This window comes from Herpailurus yagouaroundi, unplaced genomic scaffold (genome assembly GCF_014898765.1).
Source record: "Herpailurus yagouaroundi ecotype Mexico unplaced genomic scaffold, PumYag 160, whole genome shotgun sequence".
Lineage (NCBI taxonomy): Eukaryota > Metazoa > Chordata > Mammalia > Carnivora > Felidae > Herpailurus > Herpailurus yagouaroundi.
In genome coordinates, this window is record NW_024412401.1 from 3,938,727 (window position 1) to 3,959,560 (window position 20,834).

Below are 20,834 nucleotides of genomic sequence, written 5' to 3' on the forward strand. Positions count from 1 at the left end.
GCTCAAATTCACGAACTGTGATATCATACCTGAGCCGAAGTCAGATGCTCAGCCAAGTGAGCCGTCCCGGGGCCCCTAACTTTATCTTTTTAAAAGTCCAGCTGTTTTTCAGAGTAGCAAGTGCTTCACATCATTGCCAAAATTAGTATTGTCCTTCATTGAATTTTATCATTCTAGCAGTCTGTAGTGTCATCAAGTTATGGTTTTAATTTGTGTTTCCCTAGTGAATAATTATGTTGAGCATCTTCCCACGTGCTTATTTGCCACTTTTTTCATGGCGAAATGTCTGTTCTAACCTTTCTCCCACTTTTAATTACACTGCTTAGTTTACTATTGAATTGCAAAATATACATTTTAAATACAAGTTTTTTTTACAAGATGAATTTGGCAAATATTTTCCCTATGTGTGACTTGTTGTTGATTTTCTTAACAGTGTCTTTGGAAGAGCAAAAGCTTTTCATTTTGATGAAATCCAGTTTATTAATTTTTCTTTCTATGGTTAACGCTTTTGTGTCCTGCCTAAGAAAACATTGCCTAACCGAACACTGCAAAGATTTCCTCCCTTGTTTTCACCTGGCAATTTTATAATTTTAAAACGTTTTTATGTTTATATCTATGATGCATTTCAGGTTAATTTTTATAAATGGTGTGAGGTAAAGGTCAAGTTCTTTTTTATAAGTATATATTTTCAAGTTCATCCAGCACCCTTTAAGACTATCCTTTCTTGCATTGAACCTTGGCACTTGTGTTGAAGATCAACGACCATATACGTGTAGGTCTATTTCTTTTTTTTTTTAATGTTTTTTTTTTATTTATTTTTGAGACAGAGAGAGACAGAGCATGAGCAGGGGAGGGGCAGAGAGAGAGGGAGACACAGAATCCGAAGAAGGCTCCAGGCTCTGAGCTGTCAGCACAGAGCCTGACGCAGGGCTCGAACTCACAGACTGTGAGATCATGACCTGAGCTGAAGTCGGATGCTCAACCTACTGAGCCACCCAGTCGCCCCTGTGTAGGTCTATTTCTGCACTTGATCATCTATTCAACTGTTATCATTATACAAATATTACACGGTATTGATTACTACAGGTGTATTATAGGTGTATTACTGCAGGTGTAATACACCTATAATAATATATAGGTGTATATATTCCTTAAAATCAAGAAGTGCCCATCCTCCAACTTTGTTCTTCTTTTTCAAGTTTATGTTGGCTATTGTCAGTCCTTTACATTTGCACATAAATTTGAGAATCATCTGAATATTTTCTACAAAAAAGTTGCTGGGATTTTGATGATCAGGATTCCATTCAATTTACAGATAATTTGAGGGATAGTGGAATTTAACATTTTAAGAATATCGAATCTGCCGATCCCTGAATAGGTGTACATCTCCTAAGTAGGTCTTCTATTTTTTTTTAAGTTTATTTATTTTGAGAGAGAGAGAGAGAGCTCACACACATGAATGAGAGAGAGGCAAAGAGAACAAGAGAGAACCCCAAGCAGTCTCTACACCATCAGCGCAGAGCCAATGCAGGACTTGAACTCATGAGCCATGAGATCATGACCTGAGCCAAAATCAAGAGTTGAGCACTCAACCGACTGAGCCACCCAGGTACCCCCTAAGTAGGTCTTCTTTAATTGTTTTATTGTTTTCAGTGAATGGGTCTTAGTCTATTAAATTCATTCATAAGCATTTCATATTTTTGATGATACTTTAAATCATTGATTTAATTTTAACTTCCAATTTTCTTTGCTAAAATGTGGAAATATAGTTTATTTTTTATTATTCATCTTGTGTCCTAAAATCTTGCTGGTTCACTTATTAGTTCCAGTAGCTTTTTCATAGATTCCTTAGAATTTCCTATATAGAAAGTCATGTTGTTTGTGGCATTTTTACCACTTATTTGCCAACATTTATACTACCTGTATTCCTTTTTCCTTGGTTTATTAAACTAAGTAGGACATCCAGTATAATATTGAGTGAAAATAGTAGGAGTGGACATCTGTCTTAGTCCATTTGAGCTGCAGTACCAAAATACCATAAACTGAAATGCTTATCAACACCAGAAATTTACTTTCTCACAGTTCTGGAGGCTGAAAGTCTGGGTTCACGGTTTCAGCATGGTTGAGTTCCGGTGAGAACTTGCTTTTGGGTTGCAGATAGCTGACTTCTTGTATCCTCACGTGGTGGAAAAAAAAAAAGAGGAAGCAAGATCTCATGACTCTTATAAGGACATTAGTCCCATGCATGAGAGCTCCACCCTCAGGGCCTCATCTGTTCCTAATTACCTCCCAAAGACATCACCTCTAAATACCATCATGTTGGAGAGTAGAGTTTCAGTTTAAACATTCAATCCATAACAGTATCTTGCCTTGTTCACAGCCTCATGGAGAAAGCATTCAGTCTTTCATCATTAAGTTAACGTTAGATAAAATGTTTTGTAGATGTTCTTTATCAGGTTAAGGGAATTCCCTTCTTTTTGTAGCTTGCTGAAACTTGTCATAAATGGATGTTTAATTTTGTGAAATGCTGTTTCTGTATCTATTGAGATGCTATAACTTTTTTTCTCTCACTCTGTCAATGCAACGAATGATACTAAGTCTTGAATGTTAAACCAACCAGCCTTCCATTTCTAGATAAACTTCATACCGTAATGGTGTATTACCCTTTTGTATATGTTTCTTGATTCAATTTCCCAGTATTTAATTGAGGTTTTTGTGTCTCTTTAAGAGATATTGGTCTAGGGACGCCTGGGTGGCTCAGTCGGTTAAGCGTCCGACTTCAACTCAGGTCACGATCTCGCGGTCCGTGAGTTTGAGCCCCATGTCCAGCTCTGGGCTGATGGCTCAGAGCCTGGAGCCTGCTTCCAATTCTGTGTCTCCCTCTCTCTCTGTCCCTCCCCCATTCATGCTCTGTCTCTCTCTGTCTCAAAAATAAATAAACGTTAAAAAAATTTTTTTTAAAAAAGAGATAATGGTCTATAGTTTGTGCTTATAATAGTCTTGACAGGCTCTGTTGCCGGAGTTTTGTTGGCCTCAGAAAACAATCTGGAAGTGTCACCTTTCTCTTTTTCTCTGAAAGAGTATGTGTAAGATTGGTGTTATTTCTTCTTTAAATTTTTGATAGAATTCACAAGTGAAGGTTTTTAAAATTACAAATGCAATTTCTTTAGCAGTGTTATGTGGCTATAACGATGTTCTGTTTCTCCTTATATCAGTTTTAAGATAGGTTTTTCCAAGAAATTGTATGTTTCATCTAGGTTGTCAAATTTATTGGCATAAAGCCCATCATAATATTACCTTATTATTCTTTCTCAATGATTTGTAGTCATATCTCCTTTTTTATTCTTGATATTTGTAATTTGCCTCTTCTATTTTTTACTTTAATCAGTTCTTCTCAATTTTATTAATCTTTTCAGAAAATCAACTGTTTTAATGGTCGGTTCTATGTATCCGCAAAATGACCTCCTAAGGCCCAAGGAGTCTTTTTTTTTTTTTTTTTTTAATTTATTTGAGAGAGAGAGAGAGAGAGAGCACCTCATGAGTAGGGGAGAAGGGCAGAGGGAGAGAGAGAATCTTAAGCAGGCTTCCCACCCAGCACAGAGCCAGACATGGGGCTCAATCCCACGATGCTGGGATCATGACCTCAGCCAAAATCAAGAGTCAGATCCTCAACCAACTGAACCATCCAGGTGCCCCAGGCCAAAGAGTCTTAAGACTGAAGAAATAGGCCAATGAGGCCAGCAGGATAAGAAATGGTTTATTAAGGGGAGCTATGGACAGAAGGACAGAAGCATGTCTTAGGCAGCCCCAAGACAAGAACCCCACATCCTGTAAGACCTGCTATCTCCAGAGCCGATCAAAGATGTTATGCCTCAGGGTGTACTGAAGGGTGTGGTTACACTAAAAGAAAGAATGTGGGTGGGGTAGGGGCTGTGCTCTGGAAGTCCTCAGTGAGCATAAGTACAGAAAAGTTGAATCACTGTGTTGTACAGCTGAAACTAATGTAACATTGGTGTCGTGTCTAAATGTGGTGTCTCTCTCAATCAGATGGGGGCCCCCAAATGTGGGGTGACGATTGGGTGGAAGCCCACGCACAGAGGGTGAAAGAATTCACCTGAGGCAAAACAAAGGAGATACAAGTTTATTGAATATACCACAAAGGAGCAGTGGGCAGAACAGCGAAGGAGAGCCTGTCTGCAACTAGGCAGTGGGTGGGGGGCTATTGTTGTTGTTGTTGTTTAAACTTTATTCATTTTTGAGAGACAGAGAGAGACAGACCACCAGTGGTTGAAGGACAGAGAGAGAAAGACAGACAGACAGACAGACAGACAGAATCCAAAGCAGGCTCCAGGCTCTGAGCTGTCAGCACAGAGCCCAACACAGGGCTCGAACCCACGAACCCATGAACGTTAAGATCAGACATCTTGCTTGTATCTGTGTTGGTTAAGTCCCTGACTGTCATTTCTTCCTGCTCTTTCTTTTGGGGTGAATTCCTTCGTTTCATCATTTTGAATGGAGAAAAGGAATTAATGAGGTAGAAAAAGTTAAAATTAAAAAAACTTAATTTTTTTAATTTTAATTTTTTTTAACTTTAACACACAAACACACACACACACACACAAATCTAATAAATGATGCTAGATCCTACATGTGTTTTGTTCTGGGTGTTGAAAGTGGCTTGACAGATTAGAGAAAAAAAGGGGAAAGAAGAAAAAAAAAGGAAATTGAAAATTTGAAAAACTGAATACACTGAAGAAGACTAAAATGAAATGATGGAAGTAAACTAGAATTTGAAAAAATGTATACCAAAGTAAAAAATATAGTAGAAAAAAATTAAAGAAAAATATTTTTAATAAAAATTAAAAGTAAAGCTGAATTTTTTTCTTTCTGTATTCAAGAAAAAGAGAAAAAATGAAAAAGAGAAAAAAGAAAAAAAGGAAATCGTTTGAAAATGTGAAAAAATGAATACACTGAAGTAGACAAATAAAATGATGGAAGTAAAATAGAATTTGAAAAAGTTTACACAAAAGTAAAAAATATGGAAAAAAATTAAAGAAAAATATTTTAATAAAAATTGAAAATAAAAATGATTTTTTTCTCTTTCTGTATTCAAGAAAAAGAAAGGAAATGAAAAATAGAAAAAAGAAAAAGAAAGAAAGAAAGAAGGAAAGGAAGAAGGAAGAAAAAAGAAAGAAAGAAAGAAAAAATTGAATAGATGGACCTGATAACAGACTGAAATACAACTAAAATTACATTGTTTTCCCCTAGAAGTCAGACTATGAAGCACTTTACAGTCCATAAAATAAGCAGGTGGTGAGACTTCTGTTCTTGAAGAGCGAAGTTGGCCCAGTTGTGTGGGGCTTAGTGTAACGGCTCCATTCTCCACTAGATGGCGCTGTTAGCCTAATGGGGTGGATTGTTGTGGGGCTTGTAGGTGTGTATGCACATGCAACAAAGCAGTAAAAGTGGTGTCACCCAGCTACCCAGTCTCTGGTATCGGAACTCTGTACTCCCTAATCAGCAATCGTGCACCCATTCTTTGTCTTCAGCTTTCATCCACTCCCCAGTTTTACAGTCTGTGACCAAACCCCAGGTAGTACCTCTCTCCCGAATTTTGTCTCAGATGCGTCTGTTTTCCCCAGCCCCTTACTTCTGAGGGACTGCAGCTTTCACCCATTCCGTCCCTCTGCGGAGGCTCTCACCGAGCAATGGCTGAGTGCCGGCCGCACCCAGGAATGTTCGCGGGACCATGCTGCTGCTGATGCCCAGAGACTGTGGCCGTTCTCTGGGGTCTGCTAGGACCAGGTGGCCTCACAGTCTCTACCAAATGTCCTTTCAGCAGTGGAACCGCTTCTCCCTGTGTGGCCCGAGAACGTCCCAGACCCCACTCTGCTCCTGGGGATTTGCCCTTCCCAGCGGAGCACCACCAGGTATCGAGCTGTGGAGTTGCAGACTCCCGCTGTTCCCGCTGTTTACAGTCTTAATGGAATTTAAACCCTCTCCTTTCTCCTTTCTCACTTTTTAGTTCAGTCCCTGCGGCTGTTTCCAATTTTCCATTTTCTCTCCAGCTGCTTTTGGGGACGGGTACTTTTCCCATATTCTCCCCACATCTCCATCCTCTCTCTGCATGCAAAAGGACCCCCCTGCCCTTCGCAGCTTCTCGCTCCCCAAATTCACCTCTCTGTGCCGCTTACCTGCTGAATTCTGTGGTTCAGGTTGTGCAGATTGTTGTGTTAATCCTCAGATCGGTTTTCTAGGTGTGCAGGATGGTTTAGTGTTGGTCTGGCTGTATTTCATGGATGAGAGATACACAAAAAACTTCCATGCTGTCCACTATCTTGGCTCCCTCCTGGATTGTTTTCTTAATTTCTCTTTCTGTTGCATCATTAGTGATGTATAGAAATGCAGCAGATTTATGAATGTTGATTTTGTATCCTGGGACTTTACTGAATTAGTGTATCAAATTCTAGCCGTTTTTTGGTGGAGTTTTTCAGGTTTTCTATGTAGAATATCATGTCATCTGCAAATAGTGAAGGTTTGATTTCTTCCTTGCCAATTTAGATGCCTTTTATTTCTTTTTGTTGTTCAATGGCTGTGGCTAGAACTTCCGGTACCATGTTGAATAAAAGCAGTGAGAGTAGATATCCCTAGTTCTTGACTATAGAGGAAAAGCTCTCAGTTTTTGCCTATTTAGAATGATATTAGCTCTAGGTTTCTCATAGATGGCCTTTATTATGTTGAGGTATGTTCCGTCTAAACCTACTTTGTTGAGGTTTTTATCATGAATGGATGTTGTACTTTATCAAATGCTTTTTGTTCTTCTATTGAAATGATCATATGGTTCTTATCCTTTCTTTTAATAATGTGATATATCATGTTGATTGATTTGTGAATATTGAACCACCCTTGTAATCCAGGAATAAATCCCCCTTGATTGTGGTGAATGATTTTTTAAATGTATCATTGGATTGGATACGGTTTGCTGGTTCCTTTCCTATTTTTTGGAATAATTTGATAATAATAAGTATGAATTCTTTAAATGTTTGGTAGAATTCACCTATGAAGCCATCTGGTCCTGGACTTCTGTTTCTTGGGAGTTTTTTGATTACTTATTCAACTTCTTTGCTGGTCATCAGTCTGCTCAAATTTTCTATTTCTTTATGTTTCAGTTTTGGTCATTTATATGTTTCCAGGAATTTATTCATTTCTTCTAGATTATCCAATTTGATGGTACATAGTTTTACATAATATTTTCTTATAATTGTTTGTATTTCTGTGATGTTAGTTGTTATTTCTCCTCTCTTGTTTGTGATTTTATTTATTTGGGTGCTCTCTTTTCTTTTTGAGAAGTCTGGCTAGAGGTTTATCAATTTTATTAATTTTTTTCAGAGAACCAGGTCCTGGTTTTATTGATCTGTTCTATTGGGGGTTTTTTTAGTTTCTATAATCATTTATTTCTGCTCTAATCCTAATTATTTTCTTCCTTCTGCTGGCTTTAGGCTTTGTTTGTTGTTCTTTTTAAAATTCCTTTCAGTGTAAGATTAGGCGGGGTTTTTTTGAGATCTTTCTTGCTTTTGAGTTGACCTATATTGCTATATACTTCCTCTTAGAACCACTTTTGCTGCCATCCCAAAGGTTTTGGACCACTGTGTTTTCATTTCATTTGTTTACATGTATCTTTTTACTTCTTCTTTGATTTTCTGGTTCACCTATTGTTTAGTCGTATGTTATTAACCTCCATTATTTGTGGCCTTTCCAGATTTTTTCTTGTGGTACTTCCACTTTCATAGCATTATGGTCAGGAAAGGTGCATTTTCTGACTGCAGTTTTCCTTAATTTGTTGAGGCCTGTTTTGTGGCCTAATCCATGATCTATTCTGAAGAATGTCCCATGTGCACTTGAAAAGAAAGGGTATTCTGCTGTTCTGAGATGAAATGTTCTGAATATATGTGTTATGTCCAGCTGGTCCAGGGGCACCTGGGTGGCTCAGTTGGTTACACGTCTGACTCTTGGTTTCAGCTCAGGTCATGATCTCGCAGTTTGTGAATTCGAGCCCCATGTCAGGCTCCGCACTGACAGATGTGGAGCCTTCTTGGCATTCTCTGTCTCCCTCTCTCTCTGCCCCTCCTTTGCTTGCTCACTCGCTTTCTCAAAATAAATACATACATACATACATACTTTTTAAAAAATAAAAATAGGGGTGCCTGGGTGGCTCAGTTGGTTAAGCATCCAACTTCAGCTCAGGTCATGATCTCACCACTCATGAATTCGAGCACCACGTTGGGCTCTGTGCTGACAGCTTGGAGCTGGACCCTGCTTCGAATTCTGTGTCTCCTTCTCTCTCTGTGCACCTCACCCCCCCCCTTAAAAATAAATAAACATTAAAAATGTATTTAATTTATTTTTAAAATGTTTTTATTTACTTTTCAGAGATAGAGGGACAGAGCACTAGCTGGGGAGGGGCAGAGAGAGAGGGAGACACAGAATCCGAATCAGGCTCTAGGCTCTAAGCTGTCAACACAGAGCCCAACGCAGGGCTCGAACTCATGAACTGCAAGATTATGACCTGGGCCAAAGTCAGACGCTCAACTGACTGAGCCACCCAGGTGCCCCAACATTAAAAAACATTTTTTTAACAAATAAATTAACTTTATTCATTTACGAGAGACCGAGAAAGACAGAAGAGGAGCAAGAGAGGGGCAGAGAGAGAGGGAGACACAGAATCCGAGGCAGGCTCCAGGCTCTGAGCTGTCAGCACAGAGCCCGACGTGGGGCTTCAACCCACAGACTGGGAGATAGTGAACTGAGCCAAAGTCAGAAGCTCAACCAACTGAACCATCCAGGTGCCCCTGTCTTGCTGCTTTTAAGATTTTTTTTCCTTATCATTACATTTTGCAGATTTAATTACAATATGTCTTGTTTTGGACCTGCTTTTGTTGATTCTGTTGGGAGTTCTCTGTGCCTTTTGGATCTGGATGTCTGATTCCTTCCCCAGATTAGGGGCGTTTTCAGTTTTATTTCTTTACAAAAATTTTCTGCACCCTTTTTTCCTCTCTTATTCTCCTGGGACTCCTGTAATACAAATGGTACTGTGTTTGAGGGAGTCACAGAGTTCCCTAAGTCTGTTCTCGTTTTGCATAATTCTTTTTTCTCTCTTTTGTTCAGCTTGATTACTTTCCATGAGTTTGTCTTCTAGGTCATTAATTCATTCCTCTGCTTCTTCCAGGCAGCTGTTCATGGCATCAAGTGTGTTTCTAATCTATTTATTGCACTCTGTTGATCTGATTCATTTTTAACTCTTTTATCTCTGTGCTAAAGGGTTTCACTGTCTTCCATTCTTTTCTCAAGTCCAGCAAGTATCCTTATAATTGTTTCCTTAAATTCTCCATCAGGCATGTTATTTACACCAGTTTCACTTGGATCTCTGGCCGTGGCTTTGTCTTGTTCTTTTATTTGGGATGAATTCCTCTGTCTTCTCATTTTGTCTAAGTCTCTGCCTGCTTCTCTGTATTAGAAAAGCCAGTTGTGTCTCCTGCTTCTGAAACTAACGGACTTACGAAGAAAAAGTTATGTAGTGTCCAGGATCTGGCTCTTCGGGGAGTATCTCCAGTATGTGCTGTGTCCACACTGCTGATTTGGTGTTCTGTGTGCTCTTTCCTTTTTATTTTTGAATGTTTATTTATTTTTGAGAAAGAGAGAGACAGAGTGTGAGTGGGGGAGGGGCAGGGAGAGAGGGAGACACAGAATCTGAAGCAGCCTGACGCGGGGCTCAAACCCACGAATGGCGAGATCATGACCTGAGCCGAAGTCAGGCTTTCCCTGTGAAGCTCATTGGCTTTTAAAACTCCAAACTTTAAGCCTCTCTGGTTACAAGAACTCACAAAATTCAGCCCCTCTCGTTTGCTAAGCCAATGACTATAGGGAAATGTTCTTGTGCATTTCCCTGTATGCCTCTCTCTCTCTCACCCTTCTCTGAGACCACATCTGCCTCCTTTCCACAGCAGCCAGGATCCATTTCTCCCCTAAACACATCTCTTGCACTCCCTACCTTCTTGGATGTGGCCGCTTTTCTCCCTTTAGTTGTGGAGTTTGTCCTGTCAGCCTTCAGATTGATTTATTGAGTGTTTAGGATGATTTGATAGTTACATAGTTGTATTTGTGGGACAATGTGAGCCTAGAATCCTCCTACTCCACCACCATCTTTCTGTCTGTCTCTATATCCATGATTTGTGTGTGTGTCTTTTTGTTCTATGATACAACAAATTTCAGAGAGGAGAGTTAAACTCTCCAAGTAGAATTGTAGACTCATCTACTTCTTTCTTTCAGTTTTTGCTTTGCTAGGTTTCAGTGAGCCTCGTAAGTGTGCATGCGTCCCCACCTCAGCCAGTGAGCCAAGGGAGCTACCACGTGACCATTTCTGGCTACTCTCTCCTCTCCTGTCCCCTAGGCCAGTGCCTCCTCATTGGTTCCTTGTCCCACAAACTCCAACCTTCTCAGCTGCTCCAGAAGCCCGGTGTTCTTGACTTGAGCTCTGTGTTCCACAGTCTGGAGAATGCCCACAGGCATAAATCAGAGCAAAACAAACATGGAGCACACATCACTTATTTTCCTCCTTTCAAGGATTATAGCCCCACCTATCTGTTATCTGTGCCTAAAAACAGCTGTTTCATAACTTTTTTTCAGCTTTAGAATCGTTTATGGTAGGAGGGAAAGAACAGAACTGGTTACTCCTTCAGTCTATAAGTTATGTAATAACACATACATGCTGTATATTATTACCAACAGAAGTTAATGTTATGTGTACATTTAGGTTTTTTTACTTATTAAATATAAAATCTTTTAATAGCAAAACTAAAACAAATTCAGGAGGAGGAAGATAAAGAAGAGTAGAAAGCATAGCTTGCGCAGAAGTGTAAACCACACTTTCTATCCATAAACGTCTTTCCCAATATAAAAACCACTTTTCTCCCAACGGGATTTTTTAATCCTACTGTTTATGTAGTAACTTTTTCCCACACCCCATTACATTTGGTTTACATTTTGGAGTTCTACATAAGAATTTCATTTGAAAAATATTCACTACCAAAAATGGGAAGAAAGTTTTAAACTTTTATGCACCAATCCAAAAAAGTAAAGAAGGCAATGTACCTCATGCCTGAAATAATGTTGTGTGAACCAGACTAACGCCATCTTAGACAAATTGGCCATGATGGCTGCTCTGTGCTTGAGGCCTTCTGGAGCATAAGCCCTGCCCTCCACATTCTTTCTTTTGTTTAACCACACACCCTTAAGTCCACCCTTGGGGCATAGCATCCTTGATCTGCTCTGGAGATAGCAGGTGTTGTTTTTTTCATTTTATTTTATTTTTTAATTTTTTTAAGTTTATTCATTTATTTTGAGAGAGAGAGAGAGTGAGCATGACTGGGGTAGGGGCAGAGAGAGAGGGAGAGAGAATTCCAATCAGGCTCTGTGCAGAGCCCAACTCGAGGCTCAACTCAACGAACCATAAGATCATGACCTGAACTGAAATCAAGAGTCTGTGCTTAACTGCCTAACCTACTGAGCCCCCCAGGCACCCCTTTTTTTTTTTTAAGTGTATTCATTTATTTTGAGAGAGAGAGAGTTGCAGGAGGGGCAGAGAGAGAATGAGAGAGAGAGAAAATCCTAAGCAGCTTCTGCATTGTCAGAGCAGACGGGGCTCAAACCCAGGAACTGAGAGACCATGACCTGAGCAGAAATTAAGAGCGGGGCTCTCAACAGCCTGAGCGCCACCCAGGTGCCCCTGGAGATAACAGTTCTTACGGGAGGTGAGGTTTGGGAAATGTATTCATCTTGCAAGTGCCGGAGACACGCTTCTGTCTGTAAGTCCCTTAATAAACCATTTTTTTGTGGGCCTTTTTCTTCAATCTTATGACTCCTTTGGCCTTTGGAGGTCATTTTGCATGTACCGTCCTTTCATGGAACAACTGTATAGGTAAGTTCAAAGTTTCCTGAGAATGACAGACCACACTGATCTGGTACATTAAAAAAATTTTTTTCTAGGGGCGCCTGGGTGACTCGGTCGGTTAAGCGTCCGACTTCAGTTCAGGTCATGATCTCACGGTCCGTGAGTTCGAGCCCCGCGTCGGGCTCTGTGCTGACAGCTCAGAGCTGTCAGAATACAGAGTCAGAATACACCATAACCTTTGCAGAGGCTAACAAAATGTCACACCAGTATGGCACATATCTACAGAGCAAATTACCATTCTCTAAAGCAGAAGGGATCCTTAACGAACTCATAAGGCCATGAAATCAGAAGCATGGCATGTTTAGAGCAATGCAAGAGCCTCCATTATACACTAATTCAATCTCTTCACTTTACAGGTGAGTAAACTAAGCCACCACCTAATTAATAACGCAGCTGAGCTCAAGGTTGAGATTTCCCGACCCCACGTGCATTCCATTGTCCCTGACATCATGGCTGCTGCCATAGAGTCAGTATGGGTACAGGCCCCCGGGTGCATGTGATAAGACCTAAGAGAATCTAGAAGTCGCTGTGAAGAGGGAAAAATGAGTGTTTGGTCTGAGAACACTTTGTTCAAGTTCCTACGCCCTCTGCTATGGTCTGAACATTTGTGTACCCAGGTGTCTGTGCAAATCCATATGTTAGCACCTATCCCCCCCACCGAGTGATGGTATTAGGAGGGGGTACCCTGGGAAGTGACTGGGTCCTGAGAGCAAAGCCCTTATGAATGGGACTAGAGAGAGAAAGGTTTTTCCCCTTCTGCCATGCGAAGTTACAAGTGAAAAGTTGGGAATCTAGGATGTGAGCTGTCACTAGACACGATCTGCTGGTGCCCTGATCTTGGACTTCCCAGCCTCCAGAGCTGTGAGAAGTAAATGCTTCTGGTGTATAAGCCACCTGGTCTGTGACAGACTGAGGCAGCTTATCTTCCTTGGCCAAGTTAATTCATCTGTAAAAAGAGGCCTCACTCAAGTGGCCATGTTGAGGATATTTTTAAATGTAATAATGCATATGCGATCTCCAACACCACGTCTGCAACACAGTTGGCACAAAATGAAGGCTAGTATCCTCCCTTTTCTCAGTCACACTGGCATGCAAGTTGGATTCAAGGCCAAATAACCTCAACTAAAAAAAAATAAATAAATAACAAGCACCAATAGTTGAGAGACAATGAAATTCATAAGCATTTTTGTTGGTGCACTTTGTTGGGACGAAGGCAGGCTGCAGCACAGAGGAATGCTATGTGCCAGACCCCGCCTGGTTTCCAGCCTGCACATCCCTCCTACTGGCTCCCCACTCACATCCCAAGGGCAGGCGCAGTCTTCCTCCAGTTCCCAGGACCAATCTTGATCCAGGGCCAGATGTGCTCAGATGACTCCACCTCTATATCTGGCTGTCAGTCTAATTCTGACCTATTGCCCAAGTCTTGATGGCTGGATTTCTTGGTGCTTTCCTATTTGAGTCCCTGTCCCACTGACCTGATTTCTACTTTTCCCTGACCTCATTATCGTTCTGCTGTACACACCTGATAGGAAAGCCCTGACCTTGTCACATTGGCTACTCTTGCAAGCCCAAAATTACCATGGTTTCCTGGCAGATAATGGTTTCCCAGAAGCCATGAGGTTGTTGCCATGCCATCGTCTTGTCCTTAAGCTATGCCTAAATGATCCAAGGAAAGGGGCGCCTGGGTGGCTCAGTCAGTTAAGCATCTGACTTCAGCTCAGGTCATGATCTCACCAGTCATGAGTTCAAGCCGCACATTGGACTCTGTGCTGACAGCTCAGAGCCTGGAACCCGCTTTCGATTCTGTCTCCCCCTCTCTGCCCCTCCCCCACTTGTGTGTGCACGTGCACACAGTCTCTCTCTCTCTCTCTCTCTCAAAAACAAACATTAAAATAAATTTTTAAAAAATGATCCAAGGAAAGGGAGTGGTGATGGAACAGGTTCTTGCCTGTGAACTCTGAGAACTTAGAGACAGAACATGGTAAGAGCTGAGTCACTCCTGGTGATGTTCAGGAGAAAAGCCCATAAGCGCTTCCTGATTCTGAAGGACCCACCCTGTTGCTACCTTTCCTGAGACTTGGCTCTTTAGCTCTGCCTTCTCTTGAGAGCTTCTAGAATTCATCGAGTCTTTGCTTAAGTGATAGAAGATCCGTGTCTGGTGCTCACCTCCACATGAGCCTTATCCAGTATACGTCTCAACTGTTGACTATTTACCTGAACTCAGCGTGTCCTGCTGTGAGTCCGGGACCTCTCTTTCCATCGACGTGCCCACCCAGGCCAAGTCTTAAAGCATAAAAATACACACTGGTATTGGGGCGCCTGGGTGGCTCAGTCGGTTGAGCGTCTAACTTCGGCTCAGGTCATGATCTCACAGGTTATGAGTTCAAGCCCCGTGTTGGGCTCTGTGCTGATGGCTCAGAACCTGGAGCCTGGTTCAGATTCTGTGTCTCCCCCTTCTCTGCCCCCACCCCGCTCATGCTCCGTCTCTCTCTCTCTCTCTCAATAATAAATAAACGTTTAAAAAAAATTTTTTTTTAAATACACACTGGTATTTCACATTGAGATTTGCCCCAGCTTCTCCAGAGGATCATAGTTTTGGGAACTTACTCTAGTAATAGCAATTTCTTCAGTCGTATTCACTTATTCATCTACCCATCCATCCATTCAGCCCTGCATGCAACATCTGCACACAAGGCACTGTCAGTGGGTCCAGGGTTATGAAAACACAGCAGATAGCATTTCCGGTTTTCAGCATCATAGACCAGTGAAGGTAACTGCCATACCAATAAATAAGGTCGGTACAAAGGCCTAAGAACTCTTACGGACATACAAATATGGGCAATGAAAGCACTGAGTTAGGAGCAAATGGCTATCTTCCCAAAAGGGGTCAGGAAATCTTCACAGAGCAGCTAATGTTTAAAATGAGTATTGGAGGGGGGCCTGGGTGGCGCAGTCGGTTAAGCGTCCGACTTCAGCCAGGTCACGATCTCGCGGTCCGTGAGTTCGAGCCCCGCGTCAGGCTCTGGGCTGATGGCTCAGAGCCTGGAGCCTGTTTCCGATTCTGTGTCTCCCTCTCTCTCTGCCCCTCCCCCGTTCATGCTCTGTCTCTCTCTGTCCCAAAAATAAATATTGAAAAAAAAAATAAAAAAAATAAAATGAGTATTGGAGAGGGGCGCCTGCGTGGCTCAGGCAGTTGAGCACCTGACTTTGGCTCAGGTCATGATCTCACAGTTCATAGGTTCGGGCCCTGCATCAGGCTCTGTCCTGACAGCTCAGAGCCTGCAGTCTACTGTAGATTCTGTCTCTCTCTCTCTCTCTCTCTCTCTCTCTGCCACTCTCCCGCTTGTGTGCACGCCCCGCCAAAGGTGAATAAATAAACATTTAAAAATAAAATGAGTATTGGAGAAAGAATGAGTTCACCAAGAGAAAAAGGGTAGTACTGCTTTAAGAAAACACTGTAAGAATGACATATTTGTTAACCATTTAACCCTGCAATCCCACTTCTGGGATTTATCCTACAGAAATATATGTACATGCAACAAATGACTTATGCATGAGATTAACAATTGCAGCATTGTTTGTAAGAATTTGAGATCATAAACAATCCATGCGTAGGGGCCCCTGGGTGGCTCAGTGTAAGTGTCCAACTTCGGCCCAGGTCATGGCCTCATGGTTTGTGAGTTCAAGCCCCACATTGGGCTCTCTGCTGTCAGCGCAGATCCCACTTCAGATCTTCTGTCCCCCTCTCTCCCTGCCTTTCCCCTGCTTGTACGTGTGTGTGTGCACACGTGTGCTCTCTCTCTCTCAAAAATAAACATAACAATGGGGCGCCTGCGTGGCTCAGTCGGTTAAGCGTCCGACTTCCGCTCAGGTCATGATCTCACGGTCTGTGAGTTCGAGCCCCGCGTCGGGCTCTGTGCTGACAGCTCAGAGCCTGGAGCCTGCTTCGGATTCTGTGTCTCCCTCTCTCTGCCCCTCCCCTGTTCATGCTCTGTCTCTCTCTGTCTCAAAAATAAATAAACGTTAAAAAAAATTTTTTTTGAATAAATAAACATAACAAAATCCACGTGTACATTAATAAATCCACGTGTACATTAATAAATATGGCATCTTCACTTGGTGGAAGACTATGCAGCTGTAAAAAAGAATGAAGAAGGTCTCTCTGAAAGCTCTCTAATCTGAGACATCTTTAAGATATAGTGCTCAGTAAAAAAAAAAAAAAGAATAGCAACATTTAGAACAATACTGTCTGTCTTTTTTTTTTTAACTGCGGTAAAATAAGAATATACACTTGTATTCACATTTATATGAAAAGGCTATACACATAATAGACATCGGATAAAAATGGTTACTATTGAGTACGGGGACAGTAGAAGGGGAGAGAGTGACACTTTTCGTTAAACACTTAAGTTTTTCAGGGTTTTTTTTTGACAGATACCTATTAAAAACGTGAGTAATTTTGCAAAGAATATGTTGCAGGGAAACACTGAAGTTGGATACAGAGCTCAGAAGACTTTTTGCTTAACTGCTCCATGAGTCAGAAACTTTCTAGCAAAAGAAAATCAGAAGAGAATATTTTGTTTCACCTCCCTCTTACGTGGGTAGTGATACTCTAAGAGCAATGACATAATATGAGAATAGGTGTGTGCAAAAACACAAACATGAATGGAGACTTATGGCTGATGAGAGAGCAAAACATTGTTGGCAGAAAAGCCTTCCATCTAGATTTGGAAGCAGAATTTCGATTCCTTCTTATGTGGGTGTATTCATTCAATGTACACAACATTTCTTCTGCCTTATTCCTGAAAGGATATGAAGGCTCTTCATTTAAAACCCTGGGAAAATAAAAACAAATATTACTGTGTATCCTAAAGTCATCTTCCAATTAAAAAATAATCCACTGAAATTTTAGGTTTTTTTAATGTTTATTTTTGAGAGAGAGAGACAGAGAGACAGAGTGAGGGGAGGGAGGGGCAGAGAGAGAGGGAGACACAGAATGTGAAGCAGGCTCCAGGCTCTGAGCTATCAGCACAGAGCCCGACGCAAGGCTCGAACTCACAAACTATAAGATCATGACCTGAGCCGAAGCCGGCCGCTTAACCGACTGAGCCACCCAGGCACCCCAATCTACTGAAATTTTGAGCTTTAGAAGCCTCTTTCATGGAGAGTGTAGGATACAAGGTGGAAAAGTCTCAATTTACTCCAGGCAATGGGCCAGTGAATGTCATCAGACGGGCTTTTTATATGTTTTTTCCATCCTTTCAAGCCTCAGTGCCCTCCTCTTCAAAAGGAGAACAAAAACCCCCCTTAGCCATTTCATGCTATCTGATTATTATAAAATTCATTCAGACGCTCAACTGAAAGAAGATGAAATTATGTAAACTCAGTGTCTTTCAAATTAGAGTGTCCCCTAACATTTAGTGTTACCTGAGAGTTCAGTCCTAAGTTTAGAGAGAGTTCAGTCCTGGTTTCAAAAATTTTGCTTTCAGTTCATTAAGGGTGACCAGATTTGGGGGGATTGGGTCATTCTACCAAAACCCAAGAGAATCTTGGTTGTCATAGACAGCTGTTGTTTTTGTCTGCCCATTATTGCCTCCCTTTCTTTGGGAAATTATTCTTCTCCAGTCCACTTGCCAACTCAGATTTCGATTCTGCTGGAACTGCCAACTACAGTATCTAATATGTGGCCACAGGGTAGCGTACATCTGGCCAAACATAACAGGTCATTCCTCTAGCCCCAGTTATTGTTTCAAAGGAACAGGGACACGGTGGTTGGTGGGCATGTATTCCAAGCTGGATGAATCATCCTCCTGGGTGGTTGTTTTGGAGCTAGGTCAGAGGGAACCTTGCCTCTCAGATCACAAAAGCTGGAAAGATATAAATATGGCAGACAGCAGCCATATAAACTATATGTGAATGTTATAAATGTTTATTTATTTATTTATTTGAGAGAGAAAGTGTGAGCAGGGGAGGGGCAAGGAGAGTGGGAGACAGAGGATCCAAAGCAGGCTCTGCACTGACAGCAGAGAGCCCCACGCCGGGCTCGAACCCACAAGCCGCGAGATCGTGACCTGAGCTAAAGTCAGATGCTTAACCCACTGGGCCACCAGGAGCCCTGTGAATATTATAAAATTTGGAAAGCTACTTGATGCATTTTTAAAGTCATTTGGGTTGTTACCATTATGTATGATTAAAAAATTTTTAGTGCTGGGGTGCCTGAGTGGCACAGTCAGTTAAGGGTCCAACTCTTGATCTAGGTTCAGATCATGATCTCCCGGTTTGTGAGTTCGAGCCCCAAATCAGGCTCTGTGCTGATGGCATGGAGCCTGCTTGGGATTCTATCTCCCCTTCTCTCTGACCCTCCCCCACTTGTGTGTACTCTCTTTCTCTCTCAAAGTACATAAACTTAAAAAAAGTTATTTTTTTAAATTTTTAGTCCTATGATTTTGTTTTTCAATTTAAAAGAAAGAAAAAAACTTCATGGGAAGGTATAAAAATATCAAACCACTATGATGTACACCTGAAACCAATAGGATATTGATGTCAATTATACTTCAATTAAATACACACACACACACACACACACACACACACACACACAAGATAACAAACAGGCCGATTAAACATTTGAGGTAGTAAAGTATACAGGACAACTTAGAGAATTTGGTACAGATTGGAGTGGGAAAGCCTTCGTAGAAATAAAGAATTTTAGTTGTACCTTACATGGATGAACAGAGGAAAATGGTGACCACATTTTGTGCAGAAAAGAGAGCTAGTAAGAAGACTGACCTGACAAGAGGAAGGAGTGGGTGTCAGTAGAAGTGCAGTGGGCCAGAAAACATGAGTGGTATGTGAGAGTTTCAAGACTAAGGGAGGAGCAGGGCCAGCCCGGAGGTGAGGTAAGGGGGAGTACATAAAAGCCCCCTCCAGCCTGAGGAGTAGAGGAGGCGGCAGGAGCAGGCCTGGCGTGAGGTGCCTACCCCGGACTCACGTGCACTAGACATAATTACATTCCTAACTGCCTTGTGTCTATGGAAACAAACTCCGTGTATGCCCCTACACCCCACCTCCCCCCAGCAGCCCATCACCATGGCCTCAGCTGGTTAGAACAGATATGGAGGTAGGACAGGGCCATCTGAATGCCCACCAATGGCCTAGCGTGGCCTGGTGCTCAGGGTTTTTCCCACACAGGGAGAACTGGGCCAGTCCTCTCCTCTTTCTTTCTGCCTCTGGCATTTGCTTTCTCTCTCTCTGGAGAGCCAGAGAAAAGGTTCTTACAGCTCCAGGGGCTGATGTGAAAGATTATGAAGCAGGCTGTAGGCCAGGCACAGTTCTCCAGAAAAAATAAGAGTTAACTTTGAATTTCAGATCAACAATAACAACAACCATTTTTTTTTTTTTACTATGAGTATGTGCCAGGTAGTGCACGAGACATACTTACGCTAAAACATCGTTTGTTCATTATTCATAGCCGGAGGTCAAATGTAACTGACCTAGCTACATTTCTAGCTTTGTAACATTTCTAGTTACACGTTCTAGCTTTTTCACTTGCTAAATCTGGCAATCCTTTCAGGTATCCTTTAGCAGCATGTGAGTGTGGAGTCTGTGGAGTGTTAAAAACCAAAATTCAACTCAGTAAATTTAAAGATCTATTTGGCTTTTATTAGACAATGTATGAATAAGGCAGAAGGGCGACCCAAAGAGTTGTACAGAACGGAAGGCTTTAGTAGGAAGAAGGGTGAAGCAAGGAAGTTATTTTGCAAAAGTTGGAGCGCCTGGGTGGCTCAGTCGGTTAAGAGTCCGGTCACGATCTCACAGTCCGTGAGTTTGAGCCCCGTGTGGGCTCTGTGCTGACAGCTCAGAGCCCGGAGCCGGCTTCCGATTCTGTGTCTCCCTCGATCTCTGCCCCTCCCCTGCTCAAGCGCGGGAGCCCTCTCTCTCAAAAATAATAAGATAAACATAAAAAAAAAAAAAGTGATTAGCAAAAGAAAAGAAAGGATTGTTTCAGGCAAGATAACCTTCCCTTACTGGGATGGGCACTGGGGTCTTGATGAAGAAGACCCCTGTGACAGATTACCTCAATGCTACTGATCAGAAAATTCCTGACGGACCAGTTAAGTCTACATTTCCGGGGGAGGTTAAAACTACCATTAGATTAGGCATTCGGCCCGGGTTCACTGACTTGGGGCCTTAGCCATTTGATGCTCAAGGTTTTCTTTGTAACAGGAGCAAAGCAGTGCGGATCTCTCTTTCTGCCCTAAGGAGACTCTGCCTCGATGCGGCTGGTGTGTGTCTTGTCCTCTCCCTGCTGGAGCCCCGCTAAGTCATGGAGAACACTTACTGTTCCTGCCTGGGAATCCCAGCTGCCCAGTCTTCCCTGACCGGACACCCGATGTACTATAAGTGAGCCATAGGGTTTCATCTCCATGGAGTCAGGCTGTAACTGTGCCAGACTTTATCCTCCTACACCCCAGGGAAAGTCTCCCAGACTAGGCCTTCGAAAGGAGGGAGTCTGATATAAATGCCCCCTCTCTCCTTCTTCAACCTCTCTCTAGCTAATGTAGTCTGTCTTTGAAGCCCCCAGTTGGGTGCCCCCATGCCCACCCATCCCTCAGGAAAACCCTGCCCTCCCCATAGGAGGAGGTTCCTCCCCTCGGACTTTGGTAGGGACTTGCAAACTTGAGCACCCGAGAGGCTGTGCTTTGCTTAGTCACAGCTGACCATGGGAGGGCGAGGATCATCCCCAGTGTTTGATGTCTTTGGCATCCTTAGAAATGTCCCTAAAAAGCAATGCACACCTCTCTAAGGTGTGAAACAGGGTGCTGTC

At 42.2% G+C, this 20,834-nt stretch overlaps 1 long non-coding RNA gene across 1 annotated transcript; it reads left to right on the top strand.

Annotated features, from left to right (window-relative positions):
* Positions 1–12,181: 12,181 nt before the first annotated feature.
* On the top strand, positions 12,182–20,834 carry LOC121034389 (uncharacterized). The gene is made up of 2 exons (XR_005792405.1): positions 12,182–12,363; positions 20,234–20,834. It is a non-coding gene; the product is annotated as an uncharacterized LOC121034389 (long non-coding RNA).